A 26,331-nucleotide genomic window follows, 5' to 3' on the forward strand; every position below is an offset into this window, starting at 1 on the left:
GTTTTATGTCTTTGGTATGACTCGGCCGGGGGTCGAACCCACGACATCCTGCATCCGAGGCAAAAGCTCTAACCGCTAGGCCACCGGAGTGGTCTGACAGCATGGTTTCAGGTAAATCATTTCTTTCAACTCAGTGAATGTTTTTAATAGTGAATGTTTTTAATAGAAGTGATGTGTTGAAAATACAGTAAACTGCTGATTATCAAATAAATAGTTAAGCTTCATTAATTCGAACATCAGTCAGTTGAATACTCGGAATTATTCAAACGACTCGCTCAGAAAAGAAGTATTCTCTTGTCCGCGACGCGAGAAATTTCAATATTTAGCTCCGTAGCGAAACCGCTCCTGTAGCCTAGTGGTTAGAGCATCCACCTCGGATCGGGAGGTCGTGGGTTTGAACCCCGGCAGAGTCGTACAAAAGACTTATACAATAGTACTAACAGCTGTCTCGCTAGGCGCTCAGCATTAAGATGTTAGTGTCAGCCTGGTGTCAGGATAATATGACTGGGTGGGACATCATGTTACATGTCTGCGGCATGATGCTCCAGTGCTAGATATCACTACAAACTGTTACACTGCAGACATCGTAGCGATATGACTGAAAAATTGTTAAAGCTACTTAAAAAATCACACACACACACATGCACACACAAAGCAAAATTGCATTTTTCTTCTCAGCTTTATTGCAATAAGCTGTAAGTTTTCACTTTAGTAACTTATTTTGATAGGAAAATTTAAACTTCAAAGTTGTTTCTATGCTGCGTAAAAATTAGATGTACACATTTCTGTAGATATGAATAATGTCGCTAATATTTGTATATGTATCTTATATCATCATGTATATTCTACTAACTTGTGCATGTCTTATATCATCGTGTAGTTATTCTGCTAACCTGTGTATGTCTGCCTTATATGTATAGGTTACTGCATTTGTATGGGAAAATATTAACTAGTTGTTTGGATGGAATACTGCACGACCCTGGGAGTGCATTATATCCATCCGACAAAACGACTTCATATTTTCCCATACAAATGCAGTAACCTTTCATTATATGCTAATTTTCTTATTCTACCTAAGGCTTAATTATATAAACAAAATACACTACAAGAAACAACGTAAATGAATGTATGCCGCATTCCAAACTAAATACACAAGCGCAGATTCATCATTACACAACAACATTATTAATACGCACATAACTCCGCCTAGATAAATTTGAACTTGTCGCGCGCTAGACATAAGTTTCGAAAGAAAATGGCGTTTTCTTCTACTTAAAATTGAAATTTGGAGTCATATTGTGTATGAATGCATATTGTAACAAGTTTTCCATTTGATCTGGAATGAATAGATTTTGGTATTTTTGTCGATTCTACGAAATTTCATGATTATGGGCTGGATTCATCTGTCCAAATTGTACATAAAATACATCGGATTGAAGCAGCGCGGGAGAAGCGTGTTTACAGATGCAAGTGTGTCTGTTCTGTCATTGACTATTTGAAATCATAATGTGGGAAAAATATAAAGTGTTTCAATTGCAATTATCAAAAAGACGTTATTGAATTTAATGTTTATTTCATTTTTAGTGCAGTAAGAGGATGTAATTGCTCTTGGAATATAGTCGAAATTACAGTACAGTTTCGAAATGTGCAATCAAGCTTGAGTACTCATGACATGGCTCATGTAATTCGGATTTGCAGAACTAAGAAAGTACATTTTGAGGAAATTCAGACTGCAAAACTGTAAGTATATTTTGTGCCATTCTTATTACCAGCTAAAGGAGACAGTTTATGACTTTATAACTGGCATGTTATTTGTATGTACCAAGCAATTTTATGAAATCTGGCGTCTTTCGCCAAAATACGAAACATTGTATGAAAAACGTTAACGCGGAATGTAGTAAAGCAGCTGGTATGAGGCAACCCACGAAACATCTGCTTTAGTTCATTCAGAAACAAATTTAATCAACCAAAACGTAAAGCGTCTTCTACACAAGAGTACATGATTTGTTTACAAAGTAGTTCCTAATACACTATTGGGCACACATGTCCTGCGCGTGAGTGCAATATGAAGGTGTGCAATATCGTGAAATACTGAACGATTCTGACAATGTAAAGTTAACGGAGAAAAAATGATCATATAATAACATCATATATTGTCTACTAACCTGTGTATGTCTGCCTTATATCATCATATATTGTCTGCTAACCTGGGTATGTCTGCCTTATATCATTAGGTATTGTCTACTAACCTGTGTATGTCTGCCTTATAGCAAGTATATTCTGCTAACCCATGTATGTTTGTCTTATATCATCATATATTGTCTACTAACCTGTGTACGTCGTCTTATACCATCACGTACTATCCACTAGCCTGTATATGTCTGCCTTATATCAGTATGTATTGTCTACTAGCTTGTTTATGTCTGCCTTATATCATTGTGTATTGTCTACTAACTTGTTTATGTCTGTCTTATGTCTTCATTTACTGAGGTCCAAAGAAAAAATCACAAAGTGATTATTGTATGAAAAATATATCACTGGTAATTTTTATTACATATTTTTTTTTTTTGCTTTTATTTTTTTTCTCGTCAAACGAACAAATGAACAAGCAAAACATGCCCCTTTCTGTTTTTAACATGATATGTGATATTGCGGTTCCGTGTTCGATCTACTGTTATGACATGTACGCGACTAGGTGGTAGCCCCTCAAAAGTCGGTGTTTTTCTTCTGGTTTTTCCGTTTTTCTTCATATCCATGATCACCGTTGAATCTGGGCTGTCGAGAGAGCGTTGTATTGCATGATCACCGTTGTATCAGGGCTGTCGAGAGAGCGTTGTATTGGTTAGCGGAACTTACTATACAATTAACATTAAATAGATAATGGGGGGGGGGGTGTACCAAGGGAATTAGTTTCATTCAAATTCGAACTCAAATGTATTGAAAGACGAATTAATCCAGTCTCCGGCTCTGCACTTGTTGGTCACGTTTGTTGTTTACACAAATCAACTGCTTACGTAAAGACTCCAGTTTCTGGTACAAAGGCTTCAATATAATTTTCTTCCCAAATCTTCGAAACAACCACAACTGGGCGATTTATTTTTCTTTCGATTATAAGTCCGGGTACTGCATGCTTCACAGTTTATGTTATCAGCGAGAACTCAGTATATGCGCTTGGCACGTGCTGATTGTACTGCTCCGGAAATCATTCTTTCGTGCGAATTAGGTAATTAAATTACAAATATCATACCATACTTCATCAAATTAAGATCTGGGATAATAAATAAATAAATAAAATAAATAAATAAAATCATCCCTAAATTTGTTGAATTAGTAGCAGACTAGACAAAACATTTACATACACAGGTCAGCTTCTTTTTCTGTAAACTATAAGATGAACTATATGACTACGTCTATTGCATGCAAAATTTATTGAGAAAAAAAACACATTTGTACAAAAGCCCATAATATTATATCTTCCATCGTATCTACCGACGTATCCAAGTATATGTATTCAACCGCTTTAAACAGGCATTCATAAAACTTAACTGAAATATCGGAGAACTCTTTTGTTAATACCTGAAATGTAAACTCTAGCCATTTTGGTCGCCAGTTGTGTCATTGCCCAAATATTTTATCTGGTATAGTTTTTTTTCGGTTAAATGCAGCATCACGCGACATGTCATTTTGCCTAATTGATCGTTTTCCAAATTCTGTTTTATTCGAAATATAATTACTATTCGAATTCGATTTGTTTCTATCCAGTTATACGTTATTTAAATTTTGTTTTTCAGTTCACTAACTGAGAGTTATAAATATTTTTGGAAGAAAAAGTTCTAGTTCAAGGTCGGGTTTGATGATTATGAAGTCCGTTCGCTCTATCAAGGAACTGACAATATAAATAAAAGAGGCAGGTGAGTAACGATGATGTAAATAAAAGGGACCAGTGAGTAATGATAAGAGAAATAAAAGGGGCAACTGAGTATTAATAAGATAAATGAAAGGGGCCAGTGAGTAACGATAAGAGAAATAAAAGGGGCCAGTGAGTAATTATAAGATAAATAAAAGGGGCAAGTGAGTGACAATAAGAGAAATAAAAGGGGCCAGTGAGCAATGATAAGAGAAATACAAGGGGTAAATGAGTACTGATAAGAGAAATAAAAGCAAGTGTGTACTGATAAGAGAAATAAAAGGGCAAATGAGTAATGATATGAGAAATAAAATGGACAAGTGAGTAATGATAAGAAAAATAAAAGGGGCAAGTGAGTAATGATATGAGAAATAAAAGTGGCAAGTGAGTAGTGATAAGAGAAAATAGGGGCAAGTGAGTAATGATAAGAGAAATAAAATAGGCAAGTGAGTAATGATAAGAGAAATAAAAGGGGCAAGTCAGTAATGATAAGAGAAATAAAAGGGGCAACTGGGTAGCGATAAGAGAAAAAAGTGGCAAGTGAGTAATGATAAGAGAAATAAAAGGGGCAAGTGAGAAACGACACACTTTCATGCTTGGAAGCTTTATTCATTTGTATGGAATAACGTTTAGGTAACGTTACAATATTTAATTTGTCTTTTTGGCATATATGTATGTATGTATGTATGTATGGTACATATGTATGTATGTATGCATGTATATATGTATGTATGTATGTACGTACGTACGTACGTACGTGTGTGTGTATGTATGTATGTGTGTGTGCATGTCTCTATATGTCTGTCCGTCTGTGTGTGTATGTATGTATGTATGTATGTATGTATGTATGTATGTATGTATGTGTGTGTGCATGTCTCTGTATGTCTATCTGTATGTATGTATGTGTGTGTGTGTGCATGTCTCTATATGTCTGTCAGTCTATGTGTGTGTGTATGTATGTATGTATATATGTATGTATGTATGTGTGTGTGTGCATGCATGTCTCTGTCTGTCTGTCTGTCTGGATGGATGGATGCATGCATGCATGCATGTATGTATGTATGTATGTATGTATGTATGTATGTATGTAAGGGCACATCAGAACAATCATGGCTATATAACGCACAATAAATGCTTGTTGGCAAAATCACGCATTTCACAAAAAGGGTAAAATCCGTACAATACTGGATCGAATTATCTTTTATAAACTGCTATCTTGTCTTTAAAAAGTCAAAAACATCTCACTTGGAATATTACTTCAGGGTGCATCTCACAATAAGATGGGTACCACCATTTGGTACCTCTTACGATATGCGGGGCGGAAGGACGCACCAGGCAAATTCTGCATCCCGGAACCTCAGGGGAATCGCTGGATATTATCATCTTTCTCTCTCTGATAAGGAATCGAACATACGAGTCGTTTCTAGAGCAGTCTTATCTCTAACATCGCACCATACTACCTTCTGTGTAGTCTCGATCTCACTATCCTTCGTCATGAGCATGTGGAATACTTCAGAGTTTTCTTAAACAGAAACTTTATATGTCAGTCAAACAAAAAGGCTATTACTTCAGTGCCTTTGGTATGCTACGGCATTTTTGCTACATATTGCTTATAGTAAAATTATGGATCAAAACTTGCTTTGAAACGTCTCCGCCATCTTGAAAAACACTTTTGATTCCTGGTAAGGTTTTGCCTCAAATTTCCAACGAGTAATGATGTTTTGTAAACAATGTATTACAACATGGACAGCACTAGCATTTTTATCTCAGATGGTTTTCTTGTCTGAGCAGCTCTGATGGTTTCACACAGTTCAAGAAATCGCAATAACCAGCTGTGATTGAAAGCTAATGCTCAAAATCCTGACGTGATCCAAATACTCGCGGCTTAAGATGACGAGACTGAGTCAAGCCTTTTGTCATTCGTCTCGTTAAATATCACCCTCACTCAACCCCCAAACTCTCCGTCCTCTACAAGTGTATTATTACTGCGCAGAAAGTGACAAATTATGTTTTGGTTTGTTTATTTTTCCTTAAAACAAAACCATATTCTCTTCAATGAGAGTGAACGGCTTAAAATATGAAAAGTTCGTGCTGTCAACATTTGTCTCATTATAGGGATTTTCCCTCATTGTTGCGGATATATTGGTGGATTATGCAATGGTAAGGACTTTTCATGCTCGAAATTTGCATTCTTAAGCGAACCATTTCCGCTTTTAAATTCAATCATTTGCTTCATTTTCTTTTAGAAATGCGTAACAAATTACTTCTTAATACGGTTTCATTCTTCACATGTGATAAAAAGAAAAGCTATTTTGCAAAATCTGCCTGGTCATCACGTGAAATTACTTTCCTCGCCCTGACATTTGATACAAGATCAACTCAGCAATAAGTCGAATGAATGTCATATGCCTTACATATCTCTTACTCAACATAACACAAATATTCGAATAGATCTTCTTTCACAAACTGTCAGCTGTAAGAATAGCACAGTACATTACTTTGTTATCGATAGCCTTTGCTTGACCTTTAGATGTCACGCGTATAGGAAAGTATTTCTACTGATCGCATATGTTGGCGTGTGCTAGGATCATTTAGTTTTTCGTTGTCGAATATAATTTTTATTCAATGCTGATCTTATTAGGCACGCGGTTACACTTATAAATACAATCTTCGATTTTAACCGTATCTGGACACACACACACACACACACACACACACACACACACACACATATATATATATATATATATATATATATATATATATATATATATATATATATATATATATATATATATATATATATATATATTCAAAATTGGTTTTTATTATGGACATATAGACAGACTTGTATTCAAGTGCTCTTTAGTTCAAGTAACGCTTTCTTCAACCAATTATTTGCATGAGGTCTGCGTGGATGTATTTTTCTTATATACTTAAGCAATGGGCTGAATTTCATATCATCATCCATTCTGATAACAAGAGTCTCTCAAAGAGACTGATCCTCTATTTGCTGAAATGAACTTCCGGAAATTCAAGATAAGACAAAATCTTCCTTTTAGCTAAGTGTTAAAGGCATCTCTGATATTCTTCAACAATAATGAGAGCCTGATATTAGCTGTTGTGGATGTCAGATTGACACCATGTTCAATTAGGACAACAATATATCATTTAGAGCCAATAAGACATCATTAGAAGTCTTCTGGTGGTAGCTCCATGTGGATATGACGGTCCGGTTTGGAGAAGTAAGAATAATAAGATTTCCATATTGGATATCAGATAGGTACCATTTTGATATAAGCCCAACCGGACATAATATGGAGTCGTCTGGAGCGATCACAATGTCAATATGACATGATTGTTTACGTGGTACTTGTCATAGATGTTAAAAACGTTAAAATTAAAATAAAAAACGAAAAAAAAAAACAAAAACTTTTTATCATCTAAGGTACTTGTAGCGGTTATATCGGAAGTCAGTTCGGCACCATTTTCATTTATGGCAAGCAAAATATCATATGAAGTCTTTCAGTGAAAATGTTTATATGACAATTCGTTACAGAGTTGTGATAACAAGATTTTCAAGATGGCCACATTAGCTGTCCTACTGGAAAGTTGAACAGCACTTTCTTCATGTATTACCAACTGGACATCATAATAAATTTAGTTAAAATTTCTAGTGATATGACAATCCATTAAGTAAGAGTATCAATTATAAGATTTTCAAGACATCTGCCGTGGCTGTCCTATTAGATGTTCAAGCGGCATCCTCTTCGTTTTTGGATCAACTACACATCATAAGAATCTTTTAGTGAAAATCCCGTGGTACCAATGCTTTTCGTTAAGGAGGAGTACGACAACAACATTTTTTTAAGATGATCGCTGTAGTGGTCATATCAGATGACATAGCGCAGATGACAGAGCGATACTATTGTAATTCAGAACTAACTAATATCATAATAAATCTTTCAATAAATATCCGATGTTGATTTGACCATCCATTCAACAGGACTAGCAATAACATTTTCAAGATGACCACAGAGGCGGCTATATTAGACATCCGATCGGCACCATTTTCATTTTGCACCAATTAGACATGATACGAACTCTTTTAACAAAATTCCCACGCTGATATCATCGACCCTTGAGGAGGAATAACAAAAGTAATATTTTCAAAATGACTCTTGTAGCGACAATGCTGGATATCCGAACGGCATGATTTTCATTTTGAATCAACTAAACTATGCGATGGTTGCATGTGTAAAGTTTCATGTCAATTCTTTGATTAATTTAGGAGGAGTAGCGATAACGGACTAATGGATGACGGACGACGGATAACAAACCACACCATAAACTCGTCTGGTCTATGTTTAGCACAGTTATAGATGACCTGTCGCTTTCCATGTATACATTCGAAGGTTTTACAGACATTTTCCACATTTTGCTTTGGCGTATTTACAGAGTCAGGGTGGGGAGCGTGTGTGGGATGGTCTGCAGTTAGTTTCAATTAAAACATAAATAAATGTTGTCAATAAAAATTTAAATTAATATTAGTCTTTCCATATTTTGTCTACATTAAATTGAGTGATATGTTAAAACAGTATATTAGATCTATACAAATAGCTACACAAGAAACTCGAAATAGATTTTTTAATCACAATATTAAACTTAGTCAAGAGGAAAGAGAATAATGCGAGGGTCTGCTTACAATTAATGAATTCGGCATGTCTCTTAAACGGACGGAAAATGGAAAAAGTCCTGGCTCAAATGGATTCACTATAGAGTTCTATAAATTCTTTTGGATGTATCTTGGAGGATTTATATGCAGATCAATAAATTACGGATACACTGTAGGAAAACTTTCAGATTTTCATTCTCAAGGAGTCATCACATGTCTACCAAAGGAAGAAAATGACGGAAGATATTTTAAAAACTGGAGACCTATATCACTTTTAAATATTGACTAAAAGATTGCTTCTGGAGCCATTGCAGCTAGGATTAAAAATGTGCTTCCATCCGTTATCAGTGATACTCAAAAAGGATATATGTTGACTAGATTCATTGGAAAAAATACGAGGCTATTATCCGATATCCTGGAGCAACTTTAGACTGAAAATATATAGGGTTTATTATTGTTAATAAACTTTGAAAAAGCCTTTGACTCAATTAACTGAACCTTTGTGGAAGCTTTGCAATCTTTTAACTTTGGTGATTCCGTTTATAAGTGGTTTAAACTGTGGTGTAATGACTCTAAAAGTTGTGTAATAAATAATGGGCATATGTCATCTTTCTCTAGACTTGAAAGATGATGTCATGAAGGAGATCCCCATGCACCTTATTTGTTTATCATTCGGGTTGAGATTTTAGCTATAACTTTAAAGCAAAATGTGGATGCACGGGGACTGATCTTTGACGTCAGTGAATATAAATTGGGTCAGTATGCCGATGACGCTTTTATTCTTCTTGATAAATATCAACTTTACCTTAAAAAACTATGAATATCTTGCAAGGTTTCTTTCTATTATCTGGATTTCAATGTAACAAAACAAAAACTAAAGCTATTTGGATTGGAAACAGGAAATTTTCTAATGAAAGAATATGTCCAGAAATGGGCCTAATTTGGTCCTCTTCTGACTTGACACTCCTTGGCATAGATTGTTCTCCAGATTTATAACAAATGGTGGAAATTAATTATATGAAGAAACTAACAAAGGCAAAACGAATACTGCAAGCTGGAGTCAGAGACATCTGTCAATAGTTGGTAAGGTAATTGCTGTAAAATCTCTTGTTCTGCCCATATTCGTACATCTTGTTTCAACACTTCCAAATCCATCAACACAAGTTGGAGCAGAACTAAATCGCACATTATTTAAATTTGTATGGGGTCGAAAAGTATAGAGAATAAAACGTAATATACTAGTATCCCCAGAAAACGATGGAGGACTTAATATGATACACATATTTTCATTCATTAGGTATATTAAGATAAGATGGGTTTTAAAAAAAATGATGGAAAAGGAAAATAAAACGTATGCAATACAACTATACTCAGAAATAAAAAGGATATTTGGAATTGAAGGAGAATGAAATTAGAAGAATTTAGAAAGCTCATTAAAAACAATTTTTGGAGAGATGTAATTTTGGCGGTATCTAATTGGAAAGAGGAACCGAAAAGTCCAAACAAGTATCTATCCATGAGTATTTTAAATTGTGGCCCCCCCCCCCAAAAAAAAAAAAAAGTTCTATCAGTACAAATACTGGACAGAAGCCGGTTTTGAAATTTTGCATGATCTTGTAGATGATCACGGTGATTTAATACCTATTGAAATAATAAAACAAAAACTAGAAGCGATGATTTCTTTAAAAACTTTTCCTTAATATTCTAAATTCCAAAAGCATGGAAAGACGCCATAAAAAAACATTTAGTACGTAATAAGTTTTATAAGCAGGAGGATAAAATAACGAACTTGCAAAAACAAAATCCACTCAAGTTTGTTTACAAAGATCTTTTTTTAAAAAAGCTAAAAGGCAAGACACTGCTAGGCAAGAAACTTGGATGCAAGTATTTAATAAAATTATAAGTAGTGAGGAGTGGTCTGAGATTTATAGCCGGGCGAAATGCTGTACCAAGGATACCAAATTGACCTCTTTTAACTTTACATTAATCCATAGAATAATCGCTACTAACGATCTTCTGAATATAATTAACGTATTAGATGACAACAAATGTAAGAGTGAAAATGAAAGTATTGAGCATCTCTTTTATGATTGCAGTATTACTTCACAGCTTTGTTGCCGTTTTTATTGAACGTTTTGCATCTTTTTTCCCCAAATATTGTACATTTGTCCAAAAGAGAAACATTTTTAGGAAGTGGACAACTGGACAGTTTGTGTAATTTCTTGCTTATTTTGGCAAAATATTATATTTATACTTGCAGATTCAAGATGAAAAATCCTTCTAGTTTTGATTTTAAGCAAATAGTTGCAATACATAAGAACATTGAAAAATACACATCTAAGGTAAGTAAAAAGAGGACCAATTTCTTCAAAAATGGACCTCCATAATGAACATGCAACTTGTCTATGACTTGATGGCAAACAGGAACAAAATATTGTAATATTACAAAGTCCATGTCAACTTGATTGTGCCACATGCGTGCGTGCGTGTGTTTTCGTTTTCTGTAGATTATATTTATTATCCCTAGATTATCTAATAACCAGAAATGTTTGATTGCAAGGTGACTTTGGGATGGTTCCCGACCCAGTGGTCAACCTATTAGGGGGTTAATAATAAAAATAGTCTATACAACTATCCAACGTCATCGATTGTAGCACTTTGTGCATCATCGATATATTAAAGTCATTCAGTATACAAATTCCTTTTCTACAAGCGGTTATTTTTACTTACAAAATACTTTCCCCATAAAGTTCTAAACCAATTATAACCACCATTTCGCTTTCATGAGTAATGACATTTATCGTAATCTGATTATCTTCATACCCTGCCATAATGGCTTTTTCACTGTTTCTAAAAATGGTAAAAGTTTCAAATCCACAACAAAGTGTTGCTTTCTTAAGAACTATTACATGGTTTTAAAAGGCCGATAAAAAAATAAGCCTTGAATTTTGGCATTTTCAATGGCAGCTTTTCTTTAATCAGAAAGATAAAAATGCAATCAGATTAAGAAAAGGAAATGAAGGGCGCCATCTTATCTCGCGGTTTTATCACTGTTTAAAAGAGTGGGATTGTGTCCACCTTACAAAACACTTTTCATTTAATTCGAAACGAATATTCAAGTTGAAAACAAATGCCACTGAGGGAGAAATTTTTACATTGTGGACCACGTGAGGCTGTTATTGGAAAATAATAAATTGAAGGTTTGCAGGACATTGTTGAGAATGTCTGTAAGCCAGTGCCATTTTCACCGTGTCACTGATTTTTGTTCATGATATGTATGACGGGTAAACAAAAGTGTTTGTGTTTGCATGCCAAAACTTCGACAGTTTAGACTAGCGATGTCAGAAACTGTTGATCGATCATAATGTTAGGTACATGGATATGTTCCAAACCGTGTGTTTGATTTATTCGGAATTGACCTTTGCAGGAAGTATACCCCTCTACGACCGAATATTGACGGTATGGCTTGGGGGTGGGGCGACACTTTAGTTAATACAAGCAATGAGACGGAAACAACAGCAGCAGAAGCAGCAACAACAAAAACAATACTACTACTACCACTACTACTACTACTACTACTAATAGATGCTAAATATATATGAATAACCTTGAAGTTGTTGATTATTATATCCCCAAGGACTACAAGTACAGATCATATTCACTTGAAGATAATTGAGCCTTTTAATAATAGCATTATCAATGTCATAAATATAAAATTTCATTATTGAAAAACAATGTAACTGCCATTACAGATTTCTGGTGACAAATTTAGTGCGACTGTCATAATATATTTTGGATTGTTTGACACTTTATGGTAAAGATTCAACTTGATTCTAATTTGTCGACATGATTTAGAAACGTTCAAATGATTTGTTGAATATTTAATGTTACTCGTATCAAATTATAAAGATATAAACATGTGGATACGTTGAAGACAAAAAAGAATGTTTGACACTTTTATAATTAGGAACGGATCAAGATTATTTTCTACAAGGGTCTGAGTTGGAAACGTTAGAACTTCCTCGTGATTAAATTCATAACTTTAATTTTTTTTTCGCTGAATGATGTACGATTAAACCAGAACAAAATGGGGTGGGAGGGGTGGCTGTGACTATTCGTCCCCAGTTCGAGGCTGAAAATATTTACTGCAATGGAAATTATATATTACTCCAAATCTAAATAAACTGTTAACTTCTTATCTCAGTTCGAAATAGAGAATGCTTAATGGAGGGTGGGCAATGAAAGGAGTCAAATTTCGCAGATTTAGTTATTTGTTACTTTACTTTTGTCATTTTTCTACTTTTCATTTCAATGCGGTCGGAGCGATTATGAGATTATGAAGAGTTCCTGTCGAATGGGCGACTTACATACATACATACATACATACATACAGTGTCGGTTATGTTCTGATTTCTGTGAATAATTAAATAATTACAATTTCATTAATTATCCACATCGGCACGCTTAAAATGGGATACCATCTGTACGTCCATTTGTAAGTCACCCTATCTCACGTTAAACTGCTCAGTGGAAATTTTGGTACATAGCTTGCCCAAGCAATAACCGTCTACGAAACGAGGAAAGCTCTGTGTCCCTTTTCTAGGGGACTCTGGGAGGATTCAAAGGTCCAATATACCAAGAATGCGATTACAGTGACATTTTTGGGTATTTAGGATCAAACTTTAAACGTACATTGTTAGCACTGGGGTAGGTAGATAATGCATACATACCGTATATAATATAAAAATTCATCGATATTTCATGTGGCGAGTCATGGGAGTAGCTAAAAGCCAGAAGTTAAAAACTGGTGAGTCGCTATCGGGGTTATGTATGATATGCTACATATGAATTGTGACTGGTAGATTATTTTCCTTCTATTGCCAGCGAAATTGACAAGTAATCAGTTTGCTGAGTATCAAAAATCAGCTGACAATCACTGTGTCAATTAGTTTCCTGCATCTAACAGCAAGTCGAAAAGTGGCGGTGCGAGCAGGCTGTGTGGGTGGTGACAACTGCCCCGGGAGCCATACATTTCTTTATATATTTCTAATAAGTACCTTAATAAAATAAATGAATAGATTAGTAAGTGATTAGTGACTAAATAAGTGAATAAATAATTGATTAAATATACAAATGCATTATTTTATATAAGTGATTGGTTGATTTCAGTATAATTGATTTCATTTTCAATAATTCAAATGATTTGTCAGAATACTGTGACGAATACGAGATAACTGTTGTAATAAAACATTAGAAGTAACTTTAATTGATGATGGTTGCAATAAATCATTAGAAGTAACTTTAATTGATGATGGTTGTAATAAAGATTAGAAGTAACATTAATTGTAGTTGTAATAAAGCATAATAAGTAACTTTAATTGGTGGTGGTTGTAATAAAGCATTGGAAGTAACTTTAATTGATGACGGTTGTAATAAAGCATTAGAAGTAACTTCAACTGATGACGGTTGTAATAAAGCATTGGAAATAATTTTAATTGATGACGGTTGTAATAAAACACTGGAAGTAACTTTAACTGATGACGGTTGTAATAAAGCATTGGAAGTAACTTTAACTGATGACGGTTGTAATAAAACATTGGAAGTAAATTTAACTGATGACGGTTGTAATAAAGCATTAGAAATAACTTTAATTGATGACGGTTGTAATAAAACATTGGAAATAACTTTAATTGATGATGGTCGTAATAAAGCATTACAAGTAACTTTAATAATAGATGATAGCATGTACCATGAAAGCTAGATTGTACTGTGTAAGGCTAGACTGTTCCATGTACAGATGATGGTACAGTGTAAGGCAAGACTGTTCCATGTAAAGATAGCATGTACTATGTATAGATAACACTGGACAACAAATTTTTACAAAAGTCATGTTACTGAAATAAAATTAGTCAATTCTTATCAATTTTTATGTGCTGAACACGAATATGACAGTCAAATTGCAAAATTGGCTCTAGTTTTTTTGTAATCTGCAAGAAATTAATGTTTACATAACGAAATGCATTCCAATAGTAAAAGGTCAACTGTAATAGCCTACATATAAAAAATCAAGTCATTGACTACATCTTAGATTTCTTCGCCTGTCTCTTGTACAGCTGTTCGGGAGCATCTCTGAGGAGTGTCCAGCAGTAGTCAGCCAGCATTGTAGTGGACCATTTTCCCTGGTATCTTTGTTCCATTGTTGCGATATCTTGATGAAAACGTTCGCCGTGTTCATCACTAACAATACCACAGTTGCTAGGAAAGAAATCCAAATGGGAATGAAGGAGGTGAATCTTTAGAGACATATTGCAGCCAAGTTTCTTATACTTCATCAACATGTCTTCTACTAGTTCCTTATAGTTTTCTGCCCTAACATTTCCGAGGAAGTTTGTAGAAACTAGGCGAAAAGCATTCCATGCTTGTTTCGCGTCACCTTCCAGCAAGTTGTTGAACCGGTCATCTTTGAAAAGCTCTCGAATCTGAGGACCCACAAAAACTCCCTCTTTAATCTTTGCTTCGCTGAGTCGAGGGAATTTTTCATGCAGGTATCGGAATGCTGGCAAAGTCCGGTCAATGGCTTTCACGAAGTTCTTCATCAAACCTAGTTTGATGTGAAGGGGTGGTAGCAAGATTTTCTGAGCCTCAACCAGAGCTGGGTGTTGGATATTCTTCTCTCCAATGGCTACATTCTGCCTGTGAGTCCATTCCTTCCTCATGTAGTGCATTTCCCTTGCTCGGCTATCCCACTCGCATAAGAAACACATGTATTTTGTATATCCTTGCTGCAGTCCCATTAAAAGGACAACTACCTTCAAATCACCACAGAGGTGCCAGCTGTACTTGTTATACTCAATGGAATTCAGTAGCTGCCTTAAGTTATCGTATGTCTCTTTCATGTGGACAGCATACGCTACTGGAATAGATGGAAGAATGTTTCCATTGTGCAAAAGCACAGCCTTGAGACTCAGTTTCGAAGAGTCCACAAATAGTCTCCATTCTTGTGGGTCATGAGTGATTTTTAAAGCATTCATGAGGCCCTCAATATCGGAACAGAATATCAGATTACTTTCCTTTCTGAAGAAAGGCTCCAATTGCTGGTGGCGCTTTCGATATGCAGTAATTGTGACATCTTCTTCTAGAAGATTCCATTGTTGGAGTCTTGATCCTAGCAATTCTGCCTTGTTCTTTGATAAGTCCAAATCACGAATCAGGTCATTTAGTTCTTCCTGTGTTATTCTGTGTGGGGTTGATGATGCACCACAGTGAAAATCTGGATCACTGCATGCTGATGGAACAGGAGAAGAACAGGTCGACTCACCTTTGTCTTCGTCAGATGAATCAAGAGAATATTCTGCTGGAGGTTCTGGAATAGGAAGTCCCTCACCATGTGGAACTGGTCTCAATGCAGACGGAATGTTTGGGTAGACTATTCTCGACTTCTTTCGCTTCGTTATTCCGCCGGAAAGAGGAGGAACCAAGCAGAAGTAACAGTCATTTAGGTGGTTGCTTGGCTCTCTCCACACCATTGGGACTGCAAACGGCATTGATGACCTTTTGCAATTCAACCACTGTGAAAGCTGTGTTGTACATGTAGCACAGCATATATGCGGAGCCCAAGGCTTGTCTTGGTCACCAACCTTGCATCCGAAGTAAAGATGATATGCCTTCTTCACTTGAGAATTGATACTTTTCTTCTGGTTGGCAAATGTCACTTCCCCACAAATATAGCAAAAATTGTCCGCGGTATTAACACACTTTCGAGGCATTACTGTTCTTTATTGTACGTAAATGGATAAAATAATAAGTTTTATGTAACAGTAGCTTGAACTGTCTCGCACAACGTCTAAAATATTTTAAATGCTGAACCTATCTGATTGGGCTTTATATAGTACACTGCTTACGTCAGCTTCAGCAGCCGCCTGGCATTAGTATAATAGGCCTACACATGTATAGTACACTGCTGACGTCAACTTACTTCAGCAGCCGCATGGCATTAGTATTGCATTGCATCAGAAAATGATGCAATCAACTGTGGATGATGTGAACATGATGGTATTATGCAATGTTACATCATTATTCCGGATGTTGCTGCAGTCCTACTGGAGAAATTTACACAGTGAAACATAGAAAATGAGGTATATGAATATCTTCAAAACGAGAGCCAATACAAATTTTTCACGGTTATATTCGTGTTCGGCACACCAAAATACTACAGATTAGGGCCTTTTCAAGTCAGTAATGATTTCACTGTTGACCAGTGTAACATATACCATGTTAACATGTACCATGTAAAATAAGATGCATCGTGTAAAGATAGCTTGTACCATGTACAGTTAGATTGTACTATGTAAAGTTAGATTGTACAATGTAAAATATATTGTAAAATATTGTAAAATGTAAAAAAAACATGTAGCAGGTATAGATAAGCATGTATCATGCAAAAATAGATTGTACCATGCAGAGATAGCATGTACCATGTAAATGTAGCACGTACCAAGTAAATATAGTATGTACCAATTAAAGAGAGAATGTACCACGTATAGATAGGCTGTACCATCTAAAGATAGCATGTATCATGTAAAGATAGCAAATGCAAACATATATTCACATTTAGAGGACATTACTATATTATACTGCAAACCCACGTGTCGTAAATTTAATTCTGTATTTAGTTAACTGTAGCACACATTTTGATATTAATTATTTTCGTTTTTATCAAAATAAGTATTATCATCTTAGTTTTTTTTTTTTTAAATGTAAATTATTTATGAAATAATACTATCTGGCGTAACTTGTTCGTAAAAGGGACGACACTTTATTAGAATCCAGTTCCTAAATTGCGCAAAAATTTAGACAAAATTTACTTTAAAGAAATCTTCTCCACACAATAAGCCAAGCCGAAGTTTCAATTTTTTTTTTTTACAGTTACAGTCACCCCACCCTCACCCCACCCCACGCTGTGATCACAGTGATCATGAAAGAAATTCTGTCCTCTTGGTTTGGTTAAATTAGTGTCTATTATTCTCCAACTACCATATTATAAATCCTTGTATCTTCGTATATCAGAGCCGTGGTATGAGGACCAAGTCAACGACTAGAAGGCAGTGTCAACTGACTAGAACATCGGCCATCCGATGAACATTACTTTCACCCATTTTGTTTAACCATTAAACGTACAAGGCAATCTTATTTAGTTATAAACCATCCTTTAATTGCAAACAATAACAATGTATTTTGCTTGTCATACAAGAAAAAAGTCTTACACAATCCACGTAACGCCCTAAAATTCAAACAAATTTTGTTTTCCTGATTTATATCAATAACTCTATCGTAATTTTTTGCATAACACCCAAATGCACTGCTTCGCCTGTCAATCAACCTGTCCGCCAAAAAATAAGCTTTTTGTTGACAACAATACATATTTTATCGACACCCGAGGGTCGTATACAGAGAATAGATAAAAATCTTAGAACCCTTCATCCGAAATCATTATCTCATGATCAAAAATTTCGGATCGGTGACTTTTAAACAAATGTCATGTCAAATACAGAAAAGTTTTGTTTTGAAAAGACGGCCCTATCAATAGAATACCTTGTCATAAGCCGCGGTAGACACGTAATAGTCAACCTGCTTCACGATACTCTGCTCTTATTATCTACAAGGTTCATCTCGGTTTATACTATGACTTTTGAATTAAATGCTTTATTACCTTTAAGATAAGTTTTAAATGGTCGCTGTATCGACATTACGTGAACATATATAATCATGTATTAACCAGTCCGTGTGTAGATAGGTAATGATTCGGAACATGGGATTTTAGAAATATAGAACAAATTTATCGGCGAATAGAATAGTTTAAACAAAATTTACAAGGACGACGCTTCTTGCAGAGGACAACCTCTTTATTGGAATTAGTATTCTAACTGTAACTATTCTGTGCCGAACCACATTTACCACAAAAGAAAGGAATTTAAAAAATAACATCAACAAATGATTTAAAGAAAGATAAAAGGGCAGAAGAAATTGGAAGACAAAATATAAAGAGGAAAGAAAAAAGGAAAGAGAATTTTTTTCCGATTTCCATAATTTATCCATCTTTGAAAAATAAAAACGAAATATTCCAGGTTTTTTTTTTTGGGGGGGGCATTTTCTTAAAGACTGTAAAACTCTGATGAAAGAAAAAAGGAAAGAGAAAGTAGTTTTTGAAGGGGTGGGGTAGGGTGGATGTAACGATTTTAGAAGTAAAAGTTGCTTCATTTTTTGATTTCTTGATGATGGGTTTAAATCAAGTAATTACTCAACAGGTTCTACAAGTCCATGGAATTTCTGCGATGTCAGCACTGTACTTGTACTTCATTCAAAGCTCGAAGAGGAGAGAGGGTTCTAGGAATCGTAAGATGACAATTCTTGAATGCAGAAGGCTTCGATAACAGTATGCATCATTTCGGAAACTCTGCCACAGTTAAAGAGATAAATGTTTCCATTTTGTAAAACAAAGTTGACATTTTATTTTCTCTTAATTTGTATTTACTGGGAAGAAGACAATAAGAAAATTTTTGAAAAAGGTACCAATATCTTCCCTTTGCTTCTCCCACCCCCTCTAACCAGAAACGACGTTTTCCCTTTGCTTAACAACACAGTTGTTGAAATGAATAACTTTATAAATGCTTTCTATTTTTATAATTCATCTGCTGAGTTGTTGCAGCGCTTCCATTACGTACTAAATTTCGTTGATTAAGAGGTATATGACAAAAGAAGATGGAACTACATTGCAGATGACAGAGCACACAAAAAATAATCCAATCCATTCATTTTCTTGAAGAGAAAAACCAAACTAATCATTTCGAATCTCGGAACTGAGTTCAAGTCTTTCAAACACGATCCAGAAATTAGTATTTATGGACAGCTAATAAATCTGCCTAAGAACACTCAGATACATTCGGGTATAATTGTCTTTGTTGAAGAATAAAGAAATCTCCATATTCCATTTTATCCTTCAAATCTGAAAGATTCACTGGCATCGATCATTGGCTTTTATGAAAGCTCTCAATAGGCCAAAGCTTCTTAAACGTTTTGAAAACACCTCTTGTCCATCATTCAGTTTTAGGGTTTCTTAAGACTGCCGAAATCAGCGAGTGAACTTTTTCTTTGTCTTGCCGCTTGATAAGTATGAGTCGATCAGAAACTTAAGTTTTTATTGGATATTTATATTTAACTGTATTGATGCTAATGGATACGAACCTTCATTTATGAAGTTTTTGCTTCCCTTTGAGTCATCGCTATTCATACATATATTTTAGGGAAAAAAATCAATTCAATAAAATTTCAGAGAGAGAGAGAGAGAGAGAGAGAGAGAGAAAGAGAGAGAGAGATCAATGCTATCCTTTAACGCACGTTGTTATGATATCCTTTAACGCACGTTGTTATGATATAACTTGTTTCTACTCTAGCACGGATGCATTATGGGCATGTAAGTGTCTGTCGTTCACGGTTATTATTATTGTTAGTTTTTATTAGTTTATTGTGCACTGTTGTAGGATGATGCACGTTTGTATACGGATACGACTCGTGAACACAACATCCTCTTGCGCAAACTAGGTTACTGAAATCAACAGGTAATGGTACAGTAACTTCTTAGTTGTGGTTTAATTGGGTTTCCAGATCATATTCCTAACTGGCAACATATACATTCCAGTTAATAGCCTATACATTCATAGATCAGATTAAGACTTTTTTGCTATAAAAACATTGCAGGAAATTATCTTTAAAATGGAAATTATTTATTTATTTAAATCTTCAAATGGTGTTTCTGTTCAAATTGAACGTTATTATAATTATCTTTTACATATTAGTTAATGCGCATATTTCACATCCCTTCACACATAATAAACAGTAGATAATACGTTTTACAACATGCGAACTTTACATGCCTCACACATGATATTGGGATGATAAGGTTGTTTGTTACATACAATAATACTGTTTGTTACAGACAATAATACTGTTTGTTACAGACGATAATACTGTTTGTTACAGAAGATAATACTGTTTGTTACAGACGATAATACTGTTTGTTACAGATGATAATACTGTTTGTTACAGATGATAATACTGTTTGTTACAGACGATAATACTGTTTGTTACAGATGATAATACTGTTTGTTACAGACGATAATACTGTTTGTTACAGATGATAATACTGTTTGTTAGAGACAATAACTACTGTTTGTTACAGACGATAACACTGTTTGTTGCAGACGATAACATTGTTTGTTACAGACGATAATACTGTTTGTTACGGACCATAATACTATTTGTTACGGACGACAATACTGTTTGTTACAGGCGATAATACTGTTTGTTTTAGGTCAAATGGCATGATGGATAGTAAACCTGTGAAGTCGGAAAATGTACACTGAAATGTTTATGTGTTTCGCAGACCTCAGAGTAACCATGTAACAACAGTAATACAATTATATATATATATATATATATATATATATATATATATATATATATATATATATATATATATATATATATATATATATATATATATATATATATATATCCATAGCAAGATACAGGCTAAAATCTATGAAATGACGAACGTAGGGGATTTAAGTTTGTTTCATCCCATGATATCATTGGCCTTATGAATAATGGTAAAAGTTAAGTCAAACCGACCCAAGGATGAGAGAGAGAGAGAGAGGTCTCTAGACATTTTCATATTTAATTAATTAATTAATTAATTAATTAATTAATTAATAATAATAATTATTATTATTATAAAAAAAGTTCTATATAGACATGTACAATAAAGCTAATTTGGCAACCAATTTTCAACGTGGATGGGGATGCAATATTTTTATAAATCGTACATTGCTCGAAAGAATGAATGCCAGTCATCCGTCCGATCTGGAAGCATTATTATAAAAACAGCAGTTCCAAAATGATAACAAATTATGATGATGTAACATGAGCAAAAAATTAAATGTGATTCTATTTCCAAAATCAAGGTCGAGTGTCCTAGTCTGCGAACTAGTCCAAAATTATTTGAGTTCGAAATATGTGTGTGTGTGTGTGTGTGTGTGTGCGCGCGCGTGTGTGTGATTTGTATTTTTAACGTAGCTTTAACAATTTTTCAGTCATATCGCTACGATGTCAGTAGTGTGGCAGTTGATATTGATGTCTAGCACTGGGGCATCATGCAGCAGTAATGTAGCACGATGTCCCACCCTTGCACATTATCCTGACACCAGGCCAACCAGGCCTAACACTAACCTCTTAATGCTGAGCGCCAAGCGAGGCAGCTGTTAGTACCATTTTCATAAGTTTTTATATGACTCGGCGGGTTCGAACCCGCAACCTCTCGCATCCGAGGCGGACGCTCTAAATCGCTAAGCTACTGGAGCGGTCGTTCAAAATTTGTAATAGAAAAGTATAAGCAGTGTAGTCTTTATTTATCTGAAGTATAATTTTTTTTCCTGAAAATATAATGAATTTTTATATTGTTTTTATGTATTGTTTTGAAAATGGTCATATCTAAATTGCAAAGGGTAACTGTTCTGCGGCATAGAACACAACCGTGAAAATGTTGGAAAAAATTGACGATTTTTATATCGCACCCTGTGTACATAGATAACTATATATATGGAAAATGAAGATACCTGCCTTTTGAGTATTTTGCTACGTTGATATTATTTCAAAGGGCTGTACGCAGGGTTGGTAGACACCAATGATATTTGACATTATTATTAAATGGTTTCTCCTCTCATTAATCTGTATCGTGCTAATTTATGGTCTTTTATAGAAGACAACATATCTTTTACGCTTATTGATTTGTCAGCATTTAGGAAATAAGATTAAAATTCAACCTTTTCTGACAAATTTAGTAAAAGAAAATCAATAGTTTCATCTGTTTACAGTAAGAGAAAACTATGTTCCGAATGATTGCGGGGTTTCCTTTCTTGCATCATCTGGTACAATGAACCCAAATAATGTCTACATAATGCAAATCATCGAGTCACCTTGAAAATAGAACATAAATAATGTTGTCCGCCTTTGATCACTTTAGCTTTCATAACGAAATATTGTTCCATGTTGATATTTGATTGGACAGTAATTAGTCCCATGTGACACGAGTGAGCGGCAGGGTTGCCGCCATATATCCTGATCAAAGAGATGCATCAGAGTATAATCTGATCGAATCAAAAAGCCGTACGCAAGATTAAAGATTGGACACATTAATGATGTCAATCGGAATCAGATAGCAGAATTTGTCTACAAGATCCCATTGAATGATGTTCATTCTGAACAAATGATATCATCATAGTTATTCTTACCGTTAGACTATTAAATGAGATGCTAAATGGGACCTTTATTTCCCTACCCTCTGAATTCAGCACTCTTCTAGTCCCTCTTTTGATCTTAAAGAGCCCTCCCCTTTGCCTCTGTCCATATCACTAAAACACCTCCCAAAATTTCAGGTTTTCTTTATATTCCCGTAGATTTTCTGCTTATTTAATGATGTCTTTATAAGAAATAACAACTTTGACGATCTTATCAACTTCCTAAGTTTGCTTGCAAAATACTTTATATACAAACCACGTTGTGCATCAAAAATCTCAATCTCACCTATTATAAAAGTTTGGTTTTATCATATAAAAGGTTGACAAATATGTCGCCAAAGTGAATAAAAGAAGCGAGGAATTTTGAGAAAATGTGGACAATTGTGTCATCTTTTGGTTTGATGTCCTAGTTCTCCTTTACTTTCGCATCAAACAAACAAACAAATAGGCTAATTAAAACTCCATGTGGTTTGTAAACGAGTGGTTCTTTGTGAACAATATATATATATATATATATATATATATATATATATATATATATATATATATATATATATATATATATATATATATATATATATGTTGTACCCAAGTAAGGGTGCAGATTTAAAGATCAGGATGGAAAATAATTAATTTTAAGGTAATGTCCCATACACAAGGTCAGGTGATGATATAGGGGAACATATAAAATCCTGGCAACTTATGTTCAATAATTTAAAAAAATAAAGTCAAATAGACAACCTGCCAACCAATCTTTTGTGGTATAAAAGATCAAATTAGGTACACAGATCTAGAACGAAGGAAAATCGTCTTCAAAGAAAAAGAAGCAAACAATTATCAACTAAAACGTCTTAACCAAATACACACACACACAGTGGTTAATTGATCAATACCCACACAGTGGTTAGTCATCTGGTACCCACAGTGGTTAATTGACTGATACCCACACAGTGGTTAACTGACTGATACCCACACCGTGATTCATTGATTGATACCCACACAGTGGTTAATTGACTGATACCCACACCGTGATTCATTGATTGATACCCACACAGTGGTTAATTGACTGATACCCACACAGTGGTTAATTGACTGATACCCACACCGTGATTCATTGATTGATACCCACACCGTGATTCATTGATTAATACCCACACAGTGGTTAATAATCTGATACCTTCACAATGGTTAATCACCTGATACCCACAGAGTGCTTAATCGCCCGACACCCAAACAGTGGTTAATCACCCGATACCTACACAGTGGTTAACCACCCGACACCCAAACAGTGGTTAATTACCCGATACCTACACAGTGGTTAATCACCCGATACCCACACAGTGGTTAATCTCTCAAAAGTAAAAGTAACAGAAGCACACACACAATTGTTATCAAAAGGTTGAATTTCTGCCATTCAATAGGGCAATCGTCAAAAGGATAATGTTGACTTTAGCCACAGACTAAAATTCATGGTCGGATTGGATCTGCAACCACAAAACGAGTCAGATGAAGACATTAGCCTCGACAGAATCAGGCTTCGAAATAAACGTGGCTGGACCTCATAACAATGCTCACTTGCAAATTACGAGGTTTTTGTCTCTTCAGTTAAAAACAACACATCAAACAAATCATCTATGCTAGCAAATATTCACACTTGAGCAAAGATGAAAAAGAGTCCCTTTACGCACTGAGCAACATAAGAGACATATTAATCAACACTACAGAAAAGGACTCATTTGTAGTAGCGATGACTACATAAAGAAAACAAACCATTAAGCAGGGTCCGAGTGTACGAGGAACTTGACCAGGATCTGACACTGGACTATGTAAAAACTAGAACAAATATTATTGATGTAGCGTTCCAAACTGGAAACATAGACCAGAAAACCAAAGACAATGTAACCCCCAGAAAATCCTAGAGCAGGAATATTTATCTTCTTTGTAAAATCCACAAACATGGAAACCCAAGTAGACTGATAGCTTCTGGTAATGGACATCCCACAGAGAGAATTTTTGAATATCCGGACCATGTCACAAGACCACACATTATCACTTAACAGTTCTTCGGGACACGACATATTATTTCATCAAAGCAAAGCAAATGAACCATTATCGCCAGATAGATGTTTGTTTACACAGACGTGATACTCCTGTAGAGTATAATATATTGCACAGCGAAGGGATACTGTCGTGTAAAGAAGCATGGGAAATAAGAACCGTACAAGAGCCGCGGCTAAAATTTTCTGGAGTTAGTCGTCAGACTAAAAAATAAATAAAATATGTGTTCAATGAGAACAGTTAAATCCAAATCAATGGAACCGTGAAGGGTACAAATTTAATTACTTATTTATCGTGTTTATTGCATGCCAAGCATCCCCATGCCAGATATCATCTAAAGCTTTGCATGCGGAACATCTCCTACAACCAGGCACTGAGCATACGCATAATTTGCTTCGTCGATAAATCTTTCCAAAGAGATGGCGAATAGTTGTCTAAACATGTGATCAGCCAAGGCTATGTTAAAACCGGATAGCGAAGGCAGCAATAAAGGTCGAACACACACAAAGTATATGAAACACATACTCACTAACCTCTTAAATATAAAGAAAAGGAAAAAGTTGATGGAATACTATTTATCCTGATATAACAACCAGGCAACACGAAGTAGATCAAATTGTCCAGAAATACTGGACAATTGTGGATTCGTGTGATACGCTAAAGTTAATCATCCCCTCCCAACCCTACTAATAACCTATCACAGACCGAATAACCTCGTAGCAAAGGGAAATCCATTCATAGGCCAATACCATACGGACACATCTGGGCACCGTGGTGACAAGAGATGTAATTGCACAAAGGGACCGATCTTCACCAATCTGATATGATGACAAAATTTGACAGAAGTCTTGTAGCAGAACACGTCTTTTCCCCATGTTATACTTTCATCGACAATCTACTAACTACAATTGCCCATAACTGCAATTTGAGTTCCCAAACCAGGGTAGAAAAGGAATCGAATTGGACAGGCTGCCCAGAAACGTTGAAACCAAGAGGCCTAAATCAGGGTGGTCTCCAAACGGACAAACACACGCAAATCAAATAAAATAAATCAAATCATTATCTATTTTGAACCCCTATTTTTTTCTAAGTAAAATATAATCGACTTAGTTCATTATTAGTTCACTTACTTGACGACATAGAAGCAATATATATATATATATATATATATATATATATATATATATATATATATATATATATATATATATATATATATATATATATATATATATATTATAGCGTGTGTGTGTGTGTAATATTACTCCAACATTTGATAACAACGAAACGGGGGGGGGGGACAGAACATACAAACATACAAATAACAAAGAAAGAAAACA

At 34.9% G+C, this 26,331-nt stretch overlaps 1 long non-coding RNA gene across 1 annotated transcript; it reads left to right on the forward strand.

Annotated features, from left to right (window-relative positions):
• The first annotated feature begins 565 nt into the window (after positions 1 to 565).
• On the forward strand, positions 566 to 19,150 carry LOC149779323 (uncharacterized). The gene is made up of 4 exons (XR_016415394.1): positions 566 to 695; positions 1,585 to 1,740; positions 3,792 to 3,911; positions 18,887 to 19,150. It is a non-coding gene; the product is annotated as an uncharacterized LOC149779323 (long non-coding RNA).
• Positions 19,151 to 26,331: the final 7,181 nt, after the last annotated feature.

This window comes from Sinohyriopsis cumingii, chromosome 17 (genome assembly GCF_028554795.1).
Source record: "Sinohyriopsis cumingii isolate HCF-2022 chromosome 17, ASM2855479v2, whole genome shotgun sequence".
NCBI classification, from domain to species: domain Eukaryota; kingdom Metazoa; phylum Mollusca; class Bivalvia; order Unionida; family Unionidae; genus Sinohyriopsis; species Sinohyriopsis cumingii.